General features: G+C 35.4%; 1 long non-coding RNA gene across 5 annotated transcripts in view; it reads left to right on the forward strand.

Moving 5' to 3' along the window:
- LOC140688778 (uncharacterized) overlaps positions 1-25,603 on the forward strand; it is a 358,657-nt gene that overhangs the window by 92,033 nt on the left and 241,021 nt on the right. For all 5 annotated transcript variants that reach the window (XR_012063599.1, XR_012063595.1, XR_012063596.1 and 2 more), the window contains exon 3: positions 25,436-25,594. This is a non-coding gene — a long non-coding RNA (uncharacterized lncRNA). The remainder of the gene's footprint in view (positions 1-25,435; positions 25,595-25,603) is intronic.

Genomic DNA, 25,603 nt, shown 5'->3' on the forward strand with positions numbered 1-25,603 from the left:
ACAGTGATTTGAACTGGGAAAGTTTAATAAAAGGGATTATTCACTATAGCACGGGATTGGTAACGGAAGATTGCCTAGGAAGAGGAGACATCTAAGGGAGATGGCAATTCCGTATGCACACAGCAGCCACTGCGGGGGGAGTGGGGCACCCAGGGCGGATGTCCCGCTCAGGGCTGCTGGCCAGGCTTGTCGCAGAGGGCAAGGCTGTGGCTCTTTGCGGGGCAGAGAAGCGGTGGTGCCTCGCCGGCAGAACCTGCTGGAAGCCTGCCCTCTGATGCGCTGGGCTGTGCCTCCCTGGAGGCACTCGGCCGCAGAACAGCCCCAGCTCTCGGTGGCGGTGAGGAGGAGCTGGTACCCGGGAACGTCCGGGCCCCTGGCTGCTCGGAGCCAACCTGCAGTGGCCTGCAGTCGCCAGGCCCTGTGGGAAGGCTTCCCCCCACCCCCGCAGGAACCAGCCCAGGGCACACACTGGACCCAGGCAGCAGAACCTGCCCCTCCTTCCGTGTCCCTCCAGCGCCCTCTACAGACGAAGCCTCAGTGCCAGCTGGCCGAGGCCTCCGGAGCATTTTTACCGAGCAATCAAAAACAGTGAATTCGGAGCCGAGAGGCAATAAATCGATACCCAGCACCGAAACTGACACTTGACTCTGGATCAGAGAGCCAATAAAAAATGATTAAGATAGTGGACAAGCTAGAATGTGGGCCTGGTATGGTTAGAGCTTAAGTTTTTTGCTGAGAAACTTGAAAGCTAGACTTTTTGTGTGGAATCTATCAGATTTTAAGTATTGACTGAATTACAAACCACGTCCAAATAGTGTGTTTGCTAAAGGACCATACAGGTGTGCCAAAGCTGGCTTACTCTGAAATTCTGCTTAGAACAGGGTTGTAGTATCTTTACAGCGTATCACGCCTCTAGCCTCAGCACAGTTGAGATTCCAACTTTATCCTACGGGAGCATCCTCAGTGGAGTCAAAGACATTCCAAAGGAAGTGAGTGACCCTTGACTTGGAATGCAGGGGACTTTTATTTTGGGCCACAGCATTCTTCTTCAATTCTTCCTTTCGAAATACCATAGCTATCCTTTATAAGGACTCTGACTCTTTATGAAGACCCTACCAGTCTTGAGGACATAGTTTATTCAATTTAGTTCATAGTCTTTGTGATCTTTAGGTTTATTTGCGGCATGAACATTCACCCTGAACGGGACAACTGCATTATCTAAAATATTCAGAACTTGATCGTAATGGCTACTTGTTTAAATACCATTGAAATCACTTCCTTAATCGTTCTGTAAAACTGTGATCTCATTGTTCATTAGACATGTGCCTCCATGTGGTTTTCATTTTTAAAAATTTTTCAGTGGTTTTAATAGTTAGTGGTCACACTCTTATTTGAATTGTAGTTTTTGCATTAAACACATGTAAAAAATAATGATGGAAATGGTGAAACAATTTGGAAATAAGCAATATGATTAATATATGTACGTTAATGCTATTTAGTTTGTCACCCAGGTAGAGGTTTTGTGACCAATTTAGATGTTCCCCTCCTGTCCTCTCCTAGAACTTAGTATATTCCATTATCTTAATATTTTTCACACTATACTGTAGTTTGTGGCTAATCTTTCTATCTCCTTAGCAAGAAGGTAAACTCTTCATGAGCATGAAAGTCTATTTTTTTTATTTAAAAAAATGTGGCTACTGTAGCCAACCACTGAATAATTAAAATTTAATTAATGATTTAATGACAAATAAATTACTTTATATTTATGAGAGCTCTTCTATATCCATTTGTAATAATGTTTAACAAAAAACAGTAATAGACACATATATGACAAAATTATAACAACTTTAACTGTAATGCCATTTACACTAGATATACAAGGGCCCATCTTAATTATTTTGTACTATTTTGTTTGTATTTTCAGGTTTAACCTTAAGATTTTTTTTCACCTAATATGTTTTGACTTTGTAAACAGTATAGACTGCTTCTAGATGGCAGAAGTCTAAAATATTATTTTAAAACCACAATTTTAAATGATCCTTAGAATGCTAGATCTTGCCCTTTATGTGGGAAAGGGAGCTAAAGAAAAAAAATTTCCTTCTTAAAAATTATTTTTCAATGTAATTCATACTTGACAGTTAAGCATCAATTAGTAACTAAGTGTTGTATTTTTAAAAAGCCTTTCTGGGTCTCCCAATCCTCATCCCACATTCTCAACCTAGATTAACCATTTTCAACAATTTTGTTGCTTATTCTTTCATTTATTTCTATTCACAAGTAGTTTATTTCTGTATTTCTTGATTTATAAGTTTTAATAAATCCTCTACCAATTTTCTGTAATGAACTCTGAAGACCTATATCTCTTATCCTTTTCCCTAATATAAGGTAAAAATCTATATTAAAGTTATTTTATTAGATTATTTTATACTAGTATTTATTCTGTCAGTATTTTGTCTCAGCTTCTACAGTTTCTAACCGACAGTTCTTCTACATCTCTTTTACATGTTTCTGACTTACAGTTTTGATATGTCTTATGACTTTAAATCCTTTCTGAGATTTATTTATTTATCCTGAGCTCTATTTTTCAATCCTCAAACATACTTAACATTTTATTTCAGTAAAAAACCAAAAAATTATATTCCATCATTCATCACTCCTTTTTTTAAGTGTCTGTAACTTACATACTAAAGTGAGATTTCGATGATCTTTCCAAGAGATAATTTACCATACAAGGTGTTGATAATCTGTAAGGCATTCTACTAAGCTGCTTTTTTCACCCTCAAGCCTGAAGTATTCATGTCACATATATATTTTTACAAATATCCATTACAAGTTTTTTTCAAAACTATAATTTTGTCTTAAAATTCAATCATATCAAATAGAGGCTGTCCTAAACAAAAGTCTGGAAAAGGAAAGGAATTTGAAAACTGGAGATAATAATGCATTTTAATAAGAAAGTCTGAGATATATATTTTATTAGTTTTAGAACAAATTAAAGAAAGAACAATAAAATGAAACTGTGCTGTTCTACAGCTTTACCAAATAACTTACTATCTTAGTTGTATTTTTTTCACAAGAAAATTCTCACTTTGTAGTCTAGATCATATAATTATAAGACCTTGGATTAGAATTCACCACGATTCACTACAGCTTAACTTTGTGGACTTTGCTGGCACTGACATGAACTGTTTCTGATGTTTATGTAGTGTTCACTGAAAATCACCCTCGTAAGGAAATTTAGAGGAAACTCTCTAAGTTCGTCTAAGTCATTAGCCTGCCTTTGGGGGAAAAAAAAACCCGGATGAATTCGTTTAGTCTAAAGGGTATATTATTGAGCATTCACATCACATCCAGTACACAAATTTCATTTTGGCTGAATTTTCATGTAAGGCCATTTGCCAAAACTGCTTACATAAATCCATAGATAAAATTATTTTAGCAATTCCCAAAGCTGCTAATGGTGTGTCAATTCTGGGCATAGGATAATAAGTGTCAGGGCTGGCTGCAAACTGTAATTATTATCATCCAACCAGAAGCTAATTATACCGTCCAGTTTGAAAGCAGCCACTACTTGAGAATCCCCAGAGCCTATAGAAAGCCTAATAATTCTTAGTTTAACATCATCTCAATCTAATTTCTAATGTCACCTAACAACTCCGGCTAGGTTTTCATTATGGCACTATTTTTTTTTTTAAATTACACTTGTACCTAGACTGTATTTCAGATAAATCATCTCCTGGTTGGTGTTTAAGTCTATCTCCAATTGATTGTTCCTTCTTTAACCAATGTTCTAGGACTTTAACAATTCAGTGGAGCAACTGTTATAAGCAGTAGTCAAGCAGAGGCAGAAAGGTCCATATTGTGAGCGAGCAGGATGTTCAATAGAGAGAATTATCTGTGGATTTAATAAGAGGGATTATTTCATATTAACACTAATTGCCTGCTGTAGAGTGGGGGCCCCTCATGAAACACAACCGTCACCCAGATTTGGGTGATGTAGTGATCAACGTGTTAACAGAAAAATCCAGATTTGAGAGAACATTTTGTAGTCAGCATGTTCTTTGAACTAAGTCAAGTGTTTTGCTATGAAATCCTAATCAAGAGACTAAAGAGCAGGAAAATATGCACATCTCTTTATAATCACCATTTCAGTATTTGCCCCAAATTGGGAACAGGTGTTTTACCCCTCTGCTACTCTTCCCCCGACCCCCAATCTGTTCATTCTGGAAAAGAGAAATGTCTCAGCCATATCCAGCGTGCCACAGGTCACGCTCTGTGACTGCAGGTGGAACACTGCCTGCGCCGTTACCAGCACTCTCCTGCTGCCCAGGGCCGGCGAGCACATCTCAGGAAGTAATGGGCCTCTCCCTCTAATCTGTTTGACTCTCCTAAGGTTGTCCAAGCTAGGAAGACTGAAGCAGCTGCTAGGAAATTTAAGTTTGGTGGAGATGTATCTGTTTAGATAATATATGTTTGTACAGTGTCAAATACTATTCCATGTGTCAATGTATTTATAGTATTTAATTCCTAGTCACGTCTATAAAAACATTCAGTAAAAATTTTAAAAAATGAAATAGAAAAGCTTTATACTGAAAATCTTGTAAGCTATATCTGTAAAAAGAGTACATATATATTCTTTTTATATTATATATAGACAAAATGTACATAAATTTGAAGACTTAGGTTTCTAGGAATATATTGATTTCTTTATATACATATTTAGTCTCTTGTTTGTTTTGGATAATATGAATATTGTGTTTGACCTTCAGATGTATTACTCATTAGATAGCATGTTACACATCTATGACAGAATGGGTATAATTATTTTAGACATAACTTTTAATAGCATTTGATTGAGCTAATGATTCATTTTGTTCAGAGTTATTCGGGGACCTACTGGTGCATGCGTAGGAGACAGCAGTATGAAACTGAGCCTGCCTGTTCAAACACCCAGACACGGGCCACAGGAGGCTCCAGGTATCTGGAGTAGTGAGAAGGGAGAGCAGGTGGACAAAAGAGAGAGGCTTTTGGATGCTGATTCAGAGGGGTCTTGGGCATGACTTAAACTAATTCTGGTATGAATGAAAGAGTGAAAATAATTCCGCACTGCCTTTTGAGCATCAAGTGCATTCTGACACAGCTCTAAGAACTGGCTTTTTGGGACTTAGCCCAAACTTGTAATGTTCTTCAACTATTAAAGGGTGTAACTCCAACAGGGTAAAAACAGATGTTAAACAGAGTCAAATAGTGGTGCTTCAAGTCCTAAATGCACTAATGATTCCCCAGGTTACAGCTACACTTTGGCCACAGGAGATGTTCAATCAAGATTTGTTTGATGCATGGATTTTTTAATGTAACACACATACATCAGTTTCTGATAATTTTATTAAATGTATGTAAAGTTCTCTATAATGTTCCATATGTTCTTGGAGATCTCAGAAACTACATTAAATATGATTTACATACGTATTTTTATACCCACTTTTACTGTATCTGAGTATGTTTAATCTTAAGTTATTACGCAGTACCATCCAAAACAGGAGCAGCTGCTCTCTGAAACATGTTTCTATTTTGATAAGAGACTATACATTTCTAGGACCACCATTCACATCTAGAACTTTCTTATTTTACAAAGAGAATTGCCATGGAACTCTTTCAATAATAATTCTCTTTTCTTTACAAACCATAGTTATAACATTTATTTCTATGTTCATTCAAAATTATCCTGATTAAATGATCGAAAATATAGTGTAATTTAACAGGGTAAAATTCATCAAAATCTTCTGGAAATGAAAGAACCAGGTGATGAACACATAATCATGCAAAATAGAAAAGAATGCAAAACTCCATCACACATATATTCCTCTGTTTGTAAGTTTGTGCATTAGTGTAGAAGATTGTACTTTGCTTGTTTTGTTTTAATGGCAGGGTACTTATACAATACTTATGTGGTTAGAATTATGCAACAAATGTATAAATTCAAGGGGAGGTTATTATGAGAAAGCATTTACTTTATGGTGAGTGCTTCTTTGTGTGTCTTCTTTTCAGTTATCAAAGTTCAGATTTGCACGTGTTCATTCTAAAGCTATTGTTTCTCTAGCAATTAGTGAATAAAATGCATTGTAAGAAATACCATTTTCTGTAAATTGTTATCTACCCTCATTCTTCAGTCTTTAAGATCTTGTTTAATTCAACTGCTCTTTCTAGTTCAGTAGCTAAAAATAGGGAAATCACCTTTTTTTTCACTGTTTTTCTTTCTTTCTTTTTAGCTGAAAGCATTTGAGGGTGGGAATAACTCCAACAAATGCAGCTGAAGTGCTTATCTAGTTGTCAGTTTGATTCTATATCATTTTGTTTGATTTTATAACTGTGTTTATGGATTGTTAGTGTTTGAAAGCACTCGACTTACTAGGAATTTGATAAGTGATTAAAAATCTGGCAAATGTTTTCTCCAAGTGCTTCTAAATAGATTCTATAAACAAAGGCAAACAAAGTGAGGTGCAGTGTGAATGATGATTTGCGCTAGCAGTTTCACAGTATTTAGTGAGTACAGTAAGAGATATGTTTAGGGTGTTTTTCCCTCTCCATGCGGCTCTGGGAAATAAATGAGCATATAGCTGACTTTCCACAAGAGGGCTTCATGTTTCAAATCAGCATTTTCATACTTTTTTGGCATGATTCCCAGAAAAGTCTATTGCTTGTTAGTTTATTGAATCAAGAAGAGTTTCTATTGGGATATTTTATAACTCTTCTGGAGAAGAACTTCCAGAGATTTACATCTGTGAATATTTGTGCATTTAAGAGAATACAGGCATACATGTTCAAATACTAACTACGTACACATATATAATTATGGATTTTGTTGGATTGTCTACATATGTTAATATATATGTAGGTAATCCATCTTGAATATAGTTCTACTGTTATTCAGGAGTTTTTTCCTACAGAAAAAATATATATACACATATGTGTATATCATCTATCTGTCTGTCTGTCTATTTACCTATCTATCAAAAAACTATTATAAGGAATAGGTTCATGCCATTATGGAGGCCAAGTGCAGCAAAGTGCCATCTGCAAGCATCAGACTCAGGAAAGCCAGTGGTGTCATCGTCGCTGGAATGTGAAGGCCTGAGGACAGGGAGCACTGATGGTGTGAGTCACGAAGGAAGAGCAAGAGACCAGTGTCCTAGCTCAGACAGTCAGGCAGAGGGACCGAATTCTCTCCTCTCCCTTTTTGTTAAGGCCCTTAACAGACTAGATGATGTCCACTACACTGGGGAGGGCGGCCTGCTTAACCCAGAAGCTCCCTCCTGGACACACCCAGAAATAATTTGTAATCCCTCTGGGCGCTCTGTGCCTCAGTCAAGCTGACACATTAAAATAACCATCGTAGTACTATGTCTTCAGTTCCTATAGACCAAAGTGTTCATGGTCAACTGCTAACTCTTAAGATTCTTTTCTTTATATTATTCACTAGTCAGTTATTTATTATTTTATAGTACTCACTAGTTAATTTATTTTTTGTTTTCTCCCATATCACTCTACTCATACTAGTCAGTTGTATATTAATTTGATGATTAATTTCTTTATGATAAAAAAAATATTATGTTCCAAGCCCTTTTCTTTTATATGCTTTATCGCATACGTCATATACATTTGACTTACAAATGACATGCAGGTGAACTGCACAGGTGCATTTATAAGCAGATTTTTTTTCAGTAGTAAATACTATAGTACTGCCCGGTCTGTGGATGGTTGCATCCTTGGATGTGGAACTGTGGATACAGAGGAACCACATCCACAGAGGGCTAAGTTATGTGTCAGTTTTCTGGTGTGCAAGGCCGGCACCCCTAACCCCTATGCCATTCCAGGGTCACCTGTAATTCTGTTAGGTGTTTGCTGTGATGACACTCATTATGTGTTACACCTGGGAGTCAGATTCATGTTTTGTGAGCCAGTGAGTTCAGAATCAGTTATAGGAAGAGAGAAACATTTGAGTAATGTTTGTATAGGAAAACAAGGAAAGAGATTTAGCTTATGTTCCCCAGTTTGGTATGGTTAATTTGAAAATAAGATACACATTAAATGTATATTGATGTTGCAGGTTGCAGTAATACTGTCTAATATTGGTATGTACACTATATGTATAGGTTTAGGAGAACATTATAGAATATTAATGAGTCCATTTTAACTTTCTAAACATCTTTTTGCCATATATCCACAAATAATATTTTCATACCATTTATCTGTGTGTATGTCTATTTATATTGGGCTAGTGTATAAAATCCTATAATTTGATATTTTATATGGATTTCTGTAAGCTGTTAAAAGGAGAACAGATAGTTAACTGAAGGGAAACATTTCTCAAAATAAGCAATGTTATCTTTGAAATAGTTGCATTGAATGTATGAAGGTAGAAGAGACTGCATTTTACTAAAACTAGGAGTTCTAATTTACAAATACAGCTGGAATCTTAAGATGTCATATCATTTTGAAGCCGCAGCAATCTCTCATCTTCATTATATTGATAACTTTCTGACTGATTTCTTTGTCTTTGTATTGACAATCCTCTGTGTCTAGCCAGACATACACATGACAGAACACTCATGTCAGGATGGCAGTCCTCTGCTCTATACCTGCCAATATTTACTTGTTACTCTTGGAATAAACTTCAAACACCTTACAATGACCCCCCGGACTCTGCCTGATCCAGTCCCCGGCTACTGCGCTCACCTCCTCCACCACCACTCTTCTGTTTACTCTGCTCCACCCACGGCTGCCTCTGCTGTGCCGTGAACACGCCTAGCTCAGTTCTGCTGCTTAGATTTGGATTAGCTCTTCCCTTCGCCTGAGATAAACTTCCTTCGGTTCATCTCAGTGCTCCTTCCCGCCCTCCCTTTATCCTCATTCACCTCTGAGCTAGTAAGTTACCTACTCAAGAAGCATTCTGTGAGCACCCTACATGAATACCACTCTCTCACCACCTCTATAAGCCTCTCTTTTCTTTTTTTCTAAATTATTTTAGATCCTTTTCTAAATCCTTGTACCCCAGAGTACAGCTCGTGCATGGTTTTGTCTGTGTGTGTGGTTATCTCCTACTAGGATACACTGGAATAATGAAGCTGCATGTGGCCACAGACTGTCTTAGTCAACATTCTTTCCCTGCATCTTGAATTATTCTCAGCACATACTAGGTTAATTTTTCTTTAATTAATGAAAAGCAGCATCCTATTTGTAACATACAAAATAATTGTACTAAAACATGCATTAATTTTTTAACCATTATGATAAAATGGTCCTATTTAAGTTCTTTTTACTTGATTCTTGATTTATCACTCCCCTCCTATTACCTTTGGTAACCATAAGTTTGCTTTCTATGTCTGAGTCTTTCTTTTTTGTAAATAAGTTCATTTGTATCATATTTTTAGATTCCACATATAAGTGGTATCATATAATATTTGTCTTTTCTCTGTCTGACTTACTTCACTTAGTATGTCAATCTCCAGGTCCATCCATGTTGCTGCAGATGGCATTATTTCATTCTGTGTTATGACTGAGTAGTATTCCACTGTGTGTGTGTGTGTATTACATCTTCTTTATCCAGTCATGTGTCATTTAGGACATTAATAATCATAGACATTTAGGTTGCTTCCATGTCTTGGCTTTTGTAAACAGTGCTACCATGAACATTGGTGTGCACATATCTTTTCAAATTAGAATTTTCTCTGGATATATGCCCAGAAGTAGGATTGCTGGATCATATGGTAACTCTAGTTTTAGTTTTTTAAGGAATCTCCATACTGTTTTCCATAGTGGCCGCACCAAACTACATTCCCACCAGTAGTGTAGGAGGGTTCCCTTTTTCTCCACAGCCTCTCTGGTGTTTCTTATTCGTGGACTTTTGAATGATGGCCATTCTGACTGGTGTAAGGTGATACCTCTTTGTAGTTTTGATTTGTATTTCACTGAAAATTAGTGATATTGAGCAATTTTTCATGTACCTATTGGCCATTTGAATGTCTTCACTGGAGAAATGTCTGTTTAGGTCTCCTTCCCATTTTTGCATTGGGTTGTTTTTCTCTTATTAAAAGTTGTATGAGCTATTTACATATTCTGGAAATTAAGCCCTTGTCAGTCGCATTATTTGCAGATATTTTCTCCCTGTCTGTAGGTTGTTTTTTGTTTTGTTTATGGTTTCCTTTGCTGTGCAAAAGCTTATAAGCTTGATTAGGTCCCATTTGTTTATTTTTGCTTTTATTTCTATTGCCTTGTATTTATGAAAACATTGCTACGATTTATTTATTTTTATTTAATTTTATTTTTTATTGATGTATAGTTGAGTTACAGTGTTGTGTTAGTTTCTGGTGTACAGCATAGTGATTCAGTCACATATATGTATATACACAGTAAACACACACACATTTTTCAGTATAGGTTATTACATGATACTGAATATAGGTCCCTGTGCTATACTGTAGGACCTTATGTATGTTTTTTTATATATAGTAGTTTGTATCTGCTAATCCCAAACTCTATTCTTTTTAAATTAACCTATCAGCAACCATTAAGCTTACTACACTGATTCCTGTGTGGAAATTCTGTTGATAATGAGGAATTAATATTATTTAAAAAACAGTGCATATTATTTGGATTTTAATACATACATAGAGTGTCTTTATATGGATATCTAAAGCTAATTGGGTCAATAGAGCAAAAAAGGAAGAAAAGAAAATGTCATCAAATATTCAAAATTAAATTATAAGACAATGTATATATAAGTAATATTTTTTCATATGGAATAAATTTTTATCAATAGTTTATATAACCTAAGTAAATGACAATTAAAATTACATCTGGGAATCTATTTTAATATTTTACATTTTTTTTGGCCCTGGTAGGATAAGTGGTTGGATATATGTATAAATTAATATATTTGAGCATTAGATTAAAATTTAACTATAAATAATTACACCTAGAATAAAAGGAATTTTCCTTTCTTGCAAATGAATTTCACTCATAATTTTTGTCAAGAATGTTTAAAGTGATCAATAGAACTGTCATCAGGAGAAAGAAAAAAAAGAGACTATTAACACCTGAAGGTACTACTGAATGATGTGGTCACGTAAGTCTCCGTGGACGTGCATCGCAGATGCAGCCCTCTCTCCATGTGGTCACGTGTCTGCAGTCTTGGATACTGTTACCTGCTTGCAACTAAAGCAAGTGTAGGATCTTTCAAAATACATTCCAGTGTGTAATTCCTGGAGAAGTTAACCCAGTTTCTCTTAGTGGTTAACACGTTTACCTATATAGTAGTGTTCATATATACACGTATTCAGGTATAGTATCACCTATTCAAACTTGAAAAATTGAGAAATGTATTTTATTTTTTTTAATCCTTTAAGAGTTTTAATCAGTAAAGGGACCTGCAATCATTCTCAGACCACTTGGTATTGTTCTTAATTAATAAGCAAAGTCTATACAAATTGAACACTCAGAAACATTAAATTCATCCTGCCCCACGATTTCAGCTTTTCCCAGACCTCCTTGGTGCCCTACGAGCACCACCAGAAGCTCCTACTTGAGTTACGGCACGGCTTCTCTGGAAGCCTTCTATATACACTGGAGGGTAGTAATTACAGACTATTTCAGATCTCATGATACCCTTGAATTAAACCACCCCTGTTAGTTTCCAGTTGTACAGCCTTTGACATGTTACTTGACATCTTTTAAGTTTCAGTTTCCTATAATTGTATGCAAATATTAACATTATTAGACTCACAGGTGTGTGGTGGGGGTTATAAATAGACAATTTGTGCAAGGTACTCAGCCTTGTCACTGGAACATAGCAAGCCGTCAATAAATGTAAACTAATCTTTAAATGTAAATGCCTTTAGAGAAGATTAAGAAACACTGTAATTTAAAAAATACCCCATACCCCCGATTATAGTGTTTTTAAAAGACATTAAGTGGATTTGCCTCTCACAGGCAGATATGATGAGGCAGGATCATCAGGGCTGGGACTCCTCATTCAACCTCAGATGAAACTTCCATCTTACCATCTAAAATGGGTTCTTAGGCTCCAGCAAATAAATCCACATTTCAGCCAGCAAGACAAAAAAAGAATAATGCCAAACTTTCACACACACACCCCACCCCCGCCAGCCTGCCGATGGGCCCTGGGACACAGTGCAGAAGCTGAGCATGCCATTTCTAATTGTACTCTGTCAGCCAGAACATAATCACAGGACTACTCCCATTTCCAGGAAAGCTGAGAAATATTGTAAGAGAAGAAGTGAGGTGTATTTCTTTATTGGGAGTCAACTGATTACAGTCAGGAGGCTGGTATCTGGAATCTGTGTCCTTGAGTCTGCACTCCATGACTCACCTGAACCCACATGTTATCATTCTAGCCCTTGCTCACTCTGCTGTGTTCCCTCACAGTCCTCCTTGCTAATTCATAAACATGTCACACATGCTTCTGCCCTAAAGGCTTTGCCGTTGATGTTTCCATTACCTGGACTGTTCTTACTTGAGGTGACTACATGGTTCCCTCCTTTAACCCACTCAGGACCTCATCCAAATGTTACCTACTTAGCTATGCCTTCCCTGTGTACCTTAATTAAAATTGCAGCAACATGCCCATCCTCCATACTTCCACTCTGTGCTTAAATTTTTAGTCTCCCAAACCAATCATACTAATAGTACTATACATAACATTCATTCAGTGTTTACTATATAACAGACACTATCCTAGCTGCTTTACATATATGAATTCACTTCGTCCTTATAACTGCCTCTTTTAGATAAGTACTACTGTAATGTCTGTAAAAAATTCTTGTAATAATTGAAGCACAGAGAGGTTAAGAAAATTGGTCAAGGTCTCATAACTCAGAAGTTGTAAAGCTGGATTAAACACAGCAGTATGATCGCAGAGTGAGCACCTGCTATCACTTCCTCGGTGTAAGCACTGTACTGGTAATGCAGGCCATGATTTTCTGTTTCTAGGATATATGCCTCCTCCCAAATTTTGCTGTTCATTGCTGAAACCTTACCACCTGAAAGCAAAACTGAATCAGAGTAAATCTGCCTTGTCCCCTATGGCACATATCAACTACTTGAAATACACCGAGTCCAGATTAAGATGTGCTTTAAGGGTAAAATGCACATCAGATTTCAAAGACTTAGTAGCAAAATGAATAATCTAAAATATGTCATTAATAAATTTTGTACTGAATACATGTTGAAATATTTTGTTAAAACATATTAATTTCACTTTGAAAAAATTTATTTTTGAAGTGACTACTAAAAATGAAATTACATATATGACTCATATTAGTGTCTTGAATTATATTTCTCTTGGACAGTGCTGTAGAAAAGGATCAAAAAAATAATTGTACAATGTGTAAAATAGTTGTGGCATTAATGAACAAGCTATTTTTCCCAAGCAAACTGTTGAAAAAATGGTCAGATAAACCATTGGGAAAAATGGTATAAAGATATCTCGCTAGTAAGTGGTGAAGCCAGATTTGAACTTCAGTAAGTATATCTTCAGAACCAATGCTTATTAACTCCTTGCTTAGTTACCTCTCCATTGTAGTAATTTTACTTACATAATTCACGTGAAATTTCATATTTGCACACTATTCACTTCAGTTGTTTAATTGAGATATAACAGACATCTAACATTGTGTAAATTTAAGGTGTGTATTGTATAGATTTGATGTATACCATAATATGATTACCACCATAGTATTAGCTAAAAACTCTCTTATGTCACATAATTATCATTTCTTTTTTCTTTTTTTGTGTGTGGTGAAAACATTTGAGATCTAGTCTGTTAGCAGCTTTGAAGTATGTAACACAAAGTGTTGACTGTAATCACAGTGCTGTGCATTAGCGCTCCAGAACTTAATTACCTTCTAACTACACGTTTGTATCCTTTGACCACCACCTCCCCGGTTCCCCTACGTCCTTACCCCTGGTAAACCCCTGTCCTACTCTGTTTCTATGAGTTTGCCTTTTCTAGATTCCACACATAAATGATGCCTTATGGTATTTGTCTTTCTCTGACTTCTCTCACCTAGCGTAATACCCTCAAGATACAGAGGCACATCCACGTTGCTGCCAGTGGCAGGACTCCTCCTTTCTCATGGCTGAACTACATACATATCTGTATACATTTTCTTCCCATTCGTCTGTTGATAGACACTTGAGGTTGTTTCCATATTTTGGTTATTATGAACAATGCTTCAGTAAACATGGGAGGACAGATGTCTTTTTGCTATTGTTCTCCTTTCCTTTGGATATATACCCAGAAGTGGAGTTGCTGTAACATAGACAAGTTCTATTTTTGTGTTTTTGAGAAAACGTCATACTGTTTTCCGTAGTGGCCGAACCCATTTACATTCTCACCAGTAGAGCACGAGGGCTCCTTCTCTGTGAGAGCCATTCGAGTGAGTGTGAGGTGCTGTTTCACTGTGGTTGTGATTTGCATTTCCCTGATGATTGGTGATGTTGAACATCTTTTCAAGTACCTGTTGGCCATCTGAATGTCTTCTTTGCAAGAAATGTTTCTTCAGTTTCTCTGCCCACTTTCTAATTGAATTGTTTGTTACTGAGTTGTATGATTTTAAAAATATTTTGGATACTAACACCCTATCCAATGTATGGCTTGCAAATATTTCTCCCATTTGATAGGCTGCCTTTTCATTTTGTTGACTGTCTCTTTGACTTTGCAGAAACTTGTTAATTTGCTGTACTCCCAGTTGTTGATTTTTGCTTTTTTTCCCCTTGTGCTTTTGGTGTGACATCCAAAAAACACCAGCGTTCCAGGCCCTCAAACGCCGGCTACTTTGGGAATCCACACATATGGCTGTATGGAGAAGTGTATACATCCTATGTATGTGAATGGGATAAGCATCTTTCTTGACTTCAGTGCGTTTATAGTCAGATGGAGGCCAGAAACAAAAAGTATAAATGGAGAAAGAGATAAAAATAAAACTTCTACTTATGTAAATCAAAGGAAGAGTAAGTAGTAGTATGAAGACTAATGCAGAAAAACACTTTAGATTTAACGTCTTTGGAGGCTTTCGTGGGTTGGTGATTCATCTGAGGTCTGTACGCAAAGGCTGAGGAGGAGTGACCTACGTCAGGCTCCTGAGAAGATACAAAGCTCTGAGGCAGACAAGAGGCGAGTGTGTTTGAGGACCTCGAAAATAAAGATGAGTGGAGCTTTGTGAGCTGCAGAAAGGAAAGCTGAATGAGATTAGAGAAATGTTCAGGGGGTAAGCAGGTCAAAAACAGGAATTCAGAAGTCATCATCAGTGTCATGGGAGTCTCTAAAAGGTTTTAAGGTAGGAAATGGTCCAGTTCACATGAGAAACAAAATACTCAAGGTATTCGACAGGGAGTGGACCGAGGTGGGAGGAGGAAAAGTGGGGAGTTCAGTCAGGAGGAAGTTGGCCTGATTTGTGTAGCCCTGAAGGATGGAGAAGAGCAGGCAAAGCGTTGTCAAAGCACGACCTGAATATGGTGTTATCTGTAATCAAATCGAAATATTTCCAGTAGAAAATAGGCTTTCTAATAGGGATGATTGTTGACGTGCTTGTGTTAATTCAAATTAAAAAAACCAATTTATAGATATTTCTGGGTTAGTCATTTACTCTTATTTCTTGCCAACACACAAGAGTGCAAAAACTGAAGCACAATATTCTTTATGTGTTTTATTTCTTTTCACACTCTTTAACCATCCTTCAGTATTATAAATGATACTAGAGTCACTGTATCAGAAATGTGGAAGTAACGCTGGTTAGAAATTGCACTGTAAAATACAGAGTTTTTTTGTTTTTAAACTTCCTTAGCTTGTAAATGTCTCCTTCCTTGCTACATAATGGCCTTATCTGGGGGTTGAATCATTCTGTGTAAATGGAATATTTTATACTCTTGGTTAAAAGTCTAGAACTAGGGAATATTCGCCTTGTATCATTTAAAAACATTATCTTCAGTATGTTTTGCTCAGCTGTTTCTATGATCCTTGTTTACTTCAGGGGTTAGGATTGTTCATGGTCAATTTTCCTCCTTAATAGAAAATCCTTTTTACTCTAAGAAAGAGGCTTTAGAAACTGGGTAGTGCTCTCGGTTTATTATTCTCATCACAATGGAGGTGGGGGAATGCCATTTTATTATCATTAGAGGCCCAGGTGAGTCTATTGAATGTGCGTGGGCAGGACAATCTGTGCCTGATGAAATGCTTCAGCTTCCAGTTAGTGAAATTTTGCTCAATCAATAGGAAGTGCTGAGGTGACATGTCCTGCTTTAAGTAGTGCAGGGTACTTTTAAGTAGTCAACTAGGATTCTCAATGTCAAAGTACCACAGTGATGTATTTAAGTTTAAAAATGCCTTACTGACTTTAAGTGCCATAAATTTACCTTCTGTGAGGGGTAATTATAAATTTGACTTTACAGAAGTTTGGCAGAGTTTTACCATTCTTCTAGCAAATATTGAGTTACATATATATATATATATATATATATATTTTAATTGTCTACTTCAGTGTAGTCTTCAAACTTTTCTACTTCAGTAGTAAAATCAGGTAACTCTTTTTCGTATGTGTAAACACATCACAGTTTAACTGTCAAAATTTATATATATATTTTTTTTTTACAAAAGACACGAGGGAGAATATTGGAGATGTCATATTAAGGTGAAAATATTACAAGTAAAGAAAGATTACACAATTAGACACTTCTGTTAAGTAAATCCAAAAGGAGGAAGACTGTCTTTAAAATGTATAAACCAAACAATATAGTTAATTCTGTTGATTATACCCATGTTATTTTAGTTATATGCCAAAATACACATGAAAAGAGAAGGTGGAAAAAAGAGAGAGAAATTATATTTACTTGTGTTTACTCTACATCTGAAAAAAAGAAATTAATACAAATATTTTGTTCCATTTAAGGTTAATTCAGTCTAAATCCTAAAGCAGTTTTAACTGAAGGACTAATAAGCCAGTGGAAAACTATTTTAAATTCTGGCAACAACATCTTTAGAGTGAATCTTGATTTAAATTTATGTTTTATGCACTGCTATTCCTTTTTCCCCAACAGTGTTGGCCTTGTGATTGACACATCTTCAACTGTCGCATTCTCCAGTAGGAACAGGAGTTTGGAGTGTCCTGGGGGTGGGGGTGTTCAAGCTGGCTTTGAGATCTCTTTAGGAAACAAGAGTCTCTAAATGTGCTTTACTCTTACTGCTAGGGCAGTGAGGTAACCCTGACTATAGTGCCGTGACTAGAGGCAATAATTCCATTGTTTGGAAAAAATAAGCCCAATCATAAGCTTTCTCCTCATTTCCCTTGTATTGCATCTGAATTCTCAAATCTAAGACTGAAATTTTTGCAGAATTTCCTAAATAAGAAACAAAAAAGCTGTGCTAACAAAAATAAATGATTTTTCAGAATTCTAGTTTCTCACGTACTTCAAATCACCTGGGAAGAAATATAAATGTCTTACAGTGGATTTATCTGCACAGCTCATTTTGCTTATAAAATAGGATTACTATGAATCTTATTGTGATTATGGAATCAAAAATAATCCAGCAGTAAATAAAAACTAAAAAAATTCTGAAGAATAAAATCTACTGTATATATGTACACAGTATTTTCTAAAAAAGTCATTAAGCCTACCATTCTAAAGACTATGTACCAGTAGCTTTTCTTTATTCACTATGACATTTTAAATCATCTAAGTTTTCCATATTTATTACAGAAAATAGGACTAAATAGTTCTTAAAAGTCTCCTCTAGGTATCTCTTGCCAAGAAAGAGAATCAGTTTGATGTAATAAGAATATAGAAAAAAAATTTTTTAATTATGGTACTCTTAGACTTATACTAAATAAATTACTTTAAATTTTTCTTCAACTAGCTACACATATCCTAATCATGGAGAAAGAAAAGAAAAGCACCTTTTAAAATTAGAATCTTTTAAAATTGAAAACAATATATATTTTTACTCAGGATTTAACCAAAAAAAATCTTCAGAATTAAACTAAGTTAACACCATATCCTATTGGCACATGATAAAGCAATGTTGAACTTAAATATATGTAGAAGCCAAAGCTTGTCTCTTTAGATTCTATGAGGTATTGGGTTCCATTTGTCTATGGATATAAAGCAACTGCTATGTCCGATATCAGAACAAAAACACTGCTTTATTTCTTTAATCTTCTCAATGAGTTTATAAAATTGGTTTTGTCATTGATTTTTATAAACAGAAACAGTAAGGCTTAAAAGGGCTTAAGTAAATTGCCCCAGGTCAGTCAGTTAAAAAATAAAAGTGGCAAAGACAGGCTCTCTCTAAAACCTCTGCTCTGAACCTCTAGCAGAAACATGAGAAGTTAAAAGGATGTTTTTCCCATACAAAATACATTTTCCAATGAAGAGTTAAAAGAGCATGGAGAGAAACACAGCACTAGCAATATATTTTCCAGCTGATGATTCCTGTAATGACGAGGACAGCTTGGCAAGGTGATTGATGTTATTTTCCATAGATCGATGCTACAAAATTAACCACATATCATAGGACTTGTATTAATGATTATAAATACCCTAGTAATATTTCCTTAATTACAAGTTTCTAATAACACCTTTACAGGTTTGGGAAATTGTGCATGAAGGAGAAAACGCGACTGAAGAACCTAAAATCCTTCAAATATTATTTCTGATAGGTTGTCCATTGCTTAAAAGTGGAATTTAACCTTTTCTTCCCCCCCTTTTTTTTTTTACCGAAATCGCCAACTGTTTCCATAGTCTGTGTTCTAATGAAAAAGATACTGAGAAAATTCAACGAGACATTTCTGTTTCTTGTTATGTCTCGTTACTTTTATCTCTAGATGTCATCAATCATGTGCTCATGCTTCACCTGAAATTTTGCACATGCTTTATTTGAAATTATACATTTATTTTGCTCATAACTAAATATTCCAGTGTCCAGCATCTGAAATTACAGCCCAAGTCCTGATGTGAATTGGCTTATTCTAAAAATCTAATTTTGAGAATCCCATCTTCTTATTTTCTGATGTTTCCCTAGGTTTTAAATTCCTATTAACTTATCTGATCTTTGAACACTTAAAAATAGTCTTTTGACTTCCATTTCTGAATATCATAACTTATATCCATGTGCCATTATTAGGCTTTTTAGCATTCCCAATTCCATTTTCTACTAGTAAAGACAGGCTTTCAAAACAACTTTGGAAACACAACCATTTCTAGCTTTCATGGTTTGAAATGTTAGGACTCTTCCCGACAGAGATATTTCACTTTCTTGGTTATAATTTAAGATATCTGGGGAAGGGGAGGTGTTGGTCTCAAATGAGCCAGGAAACCTCCACGTCTTGACAAGTCAACAACGTTTAGATGCAGGTAGCAGCAAAATGTGAACTACCTGGTCAGACAGAAGAAGAGGTTTAGTCCCCCAAAGAAGGAAATACCACTGGGCAGTGACTTTATCTTTCTTGATCAGTTGAGATTTTTAAAGATCCTGGATGATAGAAAACTCAACAAAAATGTACTTAAGAAAAAAATAGCTGAGGGGAAGGAAAACAAACCTATTGACCTATATAAACCCACCAAGTCCTAGGGTATATAGTACGGGCTTCAGCACAGCTCGATCAGGGTTCAAGCAATGTCCACATGGCCCACTCTCCATCAGTTAGGTTACCTGACTTCTGGTTTGCTTTATTTTAAGGTCTCACACTGGGTTAAGGTGGAGCGGCAGGCCATGATCTTCCACATGCTCCGTATCAAGGTCAGAGGCAACTCTCTGAACTAGCAGTCCCAAGGAAAGTCTTTAAGGAATCTCATTTCCTCTGCTTGAGTCTTATGTCCATCCCTAAAGAAATGATCTGGCTCAGGAAAATGTAACGCAGTACTTGCTTTTGGTCGGTGTCACCTGTAACACCCAGAAACACGGATTTACGTCCTCACTTAGACCCCTGGCGCAAGAATAAGGAAATGCATATGCCTCGACTGGTGTTACAAGAAGCTGAATGGTCATGGATCCCCAAGTCCGCTCATGTTTCTTCTTGTGCAACATGTTAAAAATACCACATATTCATAATTCAATGATACTGCATACATGACTAAATTCTCTTGTCTTTTTCACCAAAGATCATATCCACTTACTGAGGCCAGATCCAAATTCTAGATCCCAGATAATTTTATATGTCTTTCTTTTGGTTATGGATGAGGATTCCAAAGGCTAAAAAAATGAGTTTACTTGAAACACATTAAATAAAAATGATGGATAAAAAACCAAATAAGTACGGTAGAGGAAAACATGGACATTCTTATTGAGTAAACAGAAGGAGAAACAAGACAGAATTAATGTTACAGTATTATACTTAACAGAACTTTGCTTGAATTGCTTGAATAAAATATTAAATTTGAATATAGCAGTACATTATTGCAAGCTTGAGTTTTACAGAAGACCTTACTTATAAATAATTTAGCTAAGAAATTAGTTCTTGATATAATTTTTCTGGCTGAAGTATTACTGATTTTCATGAATTTGCTAAAACTTATGTTCATATTTATTTAATTTGGAGGGAAAAACTTCTGGCATTATTTTATGTAGATTTTAAGAAAAAATATCAGAATTACTATTACTTATTTAAATAAGTTATTATTTGTATTTTGTGTTTTCATTTGTAATTTACAATCATTATATATAGAAAACTTACCTTTTTCCATTGTAATTTTGCAGTGATACCACATTTATACTCTAAAGTGAAATATGGCTGCATAGTGCAAAATAAATTGAATACATACAAAGAAGTTTACCTTACTCTGCCTGGAGGAAGTTCCGAGGCTCTAAAGTGCACTTCAGCTGCTTTTCCATTGCTGGGGTTTCTGAAAGATAAATCATTATACACATTTTAATGCCTTAGGAGAACAAAATATTGTTGCAAGAAAAACACAGAACTGAGTAAGAAAGCTCTTGTTAGATCACACAGTGTGGGTTAGAAGGCATGACAGTGAAAAGTTGACTTTAAAACTCGCAGCCACAGCTTTCTACAAGGGGAATTTGTTTTCATAATTTTTGCTCTTGTTTTTTGATAATTGTTTTATAATTTTGGAAAGAATAAAGAATAGAAAAGGTAGATTAGAACAACTTCATATTTTATTCTCACTTATTAACCTCAACAAATAGCAATGACTTTTTTTTATCCCTTTCCAACCCCTTGTCCCCCAGGGGACCATACATTTGTTTTCTATGTCTGTGAGTCTGTTTCTATTTTGTAAATAAATTCATTTATTTTTTTTTAGATTCCACATATCAGTAATACCATATGGTATTTTTCTTTCTCTTGGGCTTACTTCACTTATAATGATGATATCCAGGTCCATCCATGTTGCTGCAAATGGCATTATTTTATTCTTTTTTATAGCTGAGTAGTGTTCCATTTTGTAAATATATACTACGACTTCCTTACCCAGTCATCTGTCAATGGACATTTAGGTTGTTCCCATGTCTTAGCTATTGTTACAGTTTTAATAGTGCTGCTGTGAACATTGGGGTGCATGTATCTTTTCGAATTAGAGTTCCATCTGGATATATGCCCAGAAGTGGGATTGCTGGATCATATGGTAAGTCTAGTTTTAGTCTTTTGAGGAATCTCCATATTGTTTTCCGTGGAGGCTGTACCAGACTACGTTCCTACTAGCAGTGTAGGAGGGTTCCCTTTTCTCTACACTCTCTGTAGCATTTATTGTTTGTGGACTTTTAAATGATGGCCTTTCTAACTGGTGTGATATGATACCTCATTGTAGTTTGGATTTGCGTTTTCCTGATAGTTAGCAATATGGAGTATTTTTTCATGTGCCTATAGGCCATTTGTATGTCTTCACTGGGGAATTGGTTATTTAGGTCTTCTGACCATTTTTGGATTGGGTTTTTTATTTATTAAGTTGTATGAGCTGTTTGTATGTTCTGGAGATTAAGCCCTTGTCAGTTGCATCCTTTGCAAATGTTTTTTTCCCATTCTGTAGGTTGTCTTTTTGTCTTATTTATGGCTTCCTTTACTGTGCAAAAGCTTGTAAGTTTAATTAAGCCCCATTTGTTTATTTTTGCTTTCATTTCTATTGCCTGGGTAGACTTAGGAGAACATTGCCAAGATTTGTATCAGAGAATGTTTTTGCCTATGTTTTCTTCCATAAGATTTATAGTGTCTTACATTTAAGTCTTTAAGCCATTTTGAGTTTATTTTTGTGTATGGTGTAAGGCAGTGTTCTAAGTTCATTGATTTACATGCTGCTGTCTGGTATTCCCAACACCACTTGCTGAATAAATTGAGAGGGAATGGGGATAGCATAGTTATTTCAAGTAAGTTTTGCCCCATAGAGGAACAGAGAAATGGAGTGGTAACTGGAAGGAAATATGGACTCAATCAAAGGTTTTCTTAGGAAGAAATAGATGATGTGGGTTATTTCACACTTTAGTGCAGCAGCATTTCTGTCACAAAGGTTTTTTTTTTTCATTTCTAGAGAGCATGCAGGTTTAGTATTTTTTTATTGTATTTGGTTTCCACTTTTTAATAATATTCTGGATGAAAATTTGCAATTCCTATTTATTGGTAGTAAAGAACAATTTTAAATATCTATAGTTGAAACATCAATTTCTCTTGAAAACATAGGGTTAATTCTAATTTTTATGCACTATTTCTTAGGAAGTTAGATCACATATACAGATACACCTAATACTTAACTCTTTAGTTTTTCTACAGTATTTGAAGAGAAATATTATATGTTTTGATATTTTGTGAATTGAATTAATTTGTGAAAAAATATTTAGGGAGTAATTCTATTCTACACACAAAAACACCAACAATAAAAAATGTAATGCCTGGCATTGCAGATAATGTTGTATCACCAGAACATATTCTAAGCATACTGCAAGTTTTTGTAATATATAAAACATTAAATTCTGGGTATATAAACTTTACTCATTATTTTTACCCAACTCAGCATTTTTTTGTCAGAAGTAAAGCAAAACAACACTTAGCTTTCTGCTCGATGTGTTTTCACGTACACCAAAATAAGGAGTTGAATGTTTATAAGCAGCATATTAAGTTCTGAAGTTTGTTCATATAAACCTTTTTAAACAAGTAAGTATCATTGTAAATATCTAGTATTTTGCATGTTTTCACCACTTACTCAACATAAGAATTAATTTAAGCTTCTCATTTGAAAAAGTGGATTGAAGATTTTAGGATAATTTGAACACTAAATCTTTTTTGTCTTTCCAAAAGTTCTGTTAATGTTGTCCATAATATTCCACCTTAAACTCTATGCTTTTCCACTTGTGGATTAAGAAACAGCACTACTTCTTGTTGGGAATAGCTGTATCTTTTATTCCTTTGAAACTCTGCTTCCCTTTTGGCCCTGTTCCCTGTATTTTCTCCTCTAATACACGTCCAGGCTAAGACGTTAAGTCTGGAGTGTAACTGGTAACGTTCTGCTCGTTAAGTCCAACCCGAGCCCTCCTGTAGTGCTTCTCTTTGCTGAAGCACTTGGAGATTTAAAAATAACATTTTGCTGTTGGAGAAGAAACCCCAGGCAAGAGAGTCACTTGGAGAAAAATATTGGTTCTTTATTATTCCTTCTAAGAAGGCATATCCAGCACTTAAAATACAGTGTTCTAGGGGCATTTTTGTTTGGATTTGGTTTGCTTTGATTTTTGAAACAAAGACCCATGGAGGGGAAAAAAAAAAAAACCTAAGGCTTACCATCAGAAAAATAAAAGATAATTGGAATCACAGTAAAAAAACCCCATTAATACAAATTCCTCTTACCTAGATTATTTTTTTTATTAATCTGTCTAATTTCCTTTAAGTTAGTGCACTGCAATGCTTGCTGTATGTTCTTGTCTTTTCAGGTTGCTTATTTAAAACCTGGTTATTTCAAATGTGTTTTGTTATTGGTGTTTTAGTTTTGCCTATAACACTGATAATATGAGTAGGTGGAGCTGCTCACCACTTATGATGTATACTTCCAGAAAGGCAGAAATCTCTGCCTAAAGCATCTGCTTATTACTCATATATTTCACATCTACATCAGAAATTTTAAAGATCTGAGAGTAAAGTCCCCTTCTACTGGGTCTATATCACACAGGTTTCAAGAGAACTATGAAACTGAAAATACTAGTGGAAAAAAAAAAAACAAACCAGAGTTCAAGTCAATTTAATCTAGAATTGTAAGGAAATTGACAACTAACTGTGAATAACATCCCAAGAGGAATGGAAGGCAACTCTTGTTTCTGAAATGGGATAATGGAGCAGTAAGAATGGGGAGAAAAGACTGCAGAAAAGTGGGAGGGCATTATATAATTGCAAAGAGTTCACTATTTTGGTCAGCAAGTACCCTAATTCTAAATTAATATAGTACAAACAGGACATAAAATTGTCTTCTCTTGATGTATGTCAAGTTTATGTGTATTCTTTTGATGCTTTGCATATGTAAGTAGTAAGAGATAAAAATACTTATGAATGGAATGTATTTTTATAACTTAGGTAGAAAATAATATTCCAAAATCAATTTAGTTAATACTTATTTTCTCAGAAATGAAGTTTTACGGTGATATTGCATAGTTATTGAATATATGGAAACCATATGAAAAGTAATTCAAGGTTCACTTAATAGTAAAATAATGTAAAAATAACCACTATAAGTATATTAAAGAGGATATAATAATTGCCATCTGGTTTGGTAAAAAGACTGGACACATATTGAAAAACTGTCATAGTAGATTTGGTTTCATTACTTTCTCTTCATTTCTAAATCTTGCACTATTGCTGTAAGAAGTTTTCACAGAAGGTTATCAGTGAGTATTAATCTGATTTTGATACTACATTACCTGATTTCAGAATTCATAACCTACACTTAGTAGTTGCTTAATGCGTTTGTCAAATTTAGTAACAGTGAATTGAAAGCTGAAAGCTAGATGAAACAAAAATTTTGACATTTCATAACAATTGAATGAGGAAAGCATTCAATTGAGCTACGTCTGAAACCTCAATGTACATGTTTCCACAGTGTGATCTGTATCATGTATCAGTCTATGCAAATGTTCCTAAGTAAGTGGGATTATTGTCTCTTGCTAAAAGAGTGATTTTTAAACGGCCTTTGTATTTGGTTGCTATAAGCTAAAATGATTTATCTAAAATACATGGCATAATGAATGACAAAAACAAGTGTCAGGAAAAAATTTTAGTGTTTTAGTTGAAGTAACTATATGTGAACAGATGGTGATGGAAATGATAGCTACGTGATAGATAAAAAGAAAGACAGACAAGTATGTGAGAGAATGTCAAAGAATAAATAAAAATCCAAACACAGTCAGTGCTGATTTAGGCTTTGTGTCTTGAATTCACAGCTTGGAAGCAGGAAGACCTGCTGTGCAGGATCTTGCAAAATGGCCGGCATGAGACAGAGCAGGCAGAGGTGTCAGAGGAAGAGGCCTGTGACTGCTGCGAGCTCCAACTGTGAAGCGAAGCTCGAGTTTAAATCTGGTTCTGCTAACTCTGTGACTTAGGTAAGTTAT

The sequence above is a fragment of the Vicugna pacos genome, chromosome 23 (genome assembly GCF_048564905.1).
Source record: "Vicugna pacos chromosome 23, VicPac4, whole genome shotgun sequence".
In the NCBI taxonomy this organism is placed as follows: domain Eukaryota; kingdom Metazoa; phylum Chordata; class Mammalia; order Artiodactyla; family Camelidae; genus Vicugna; species Vicugna pacos.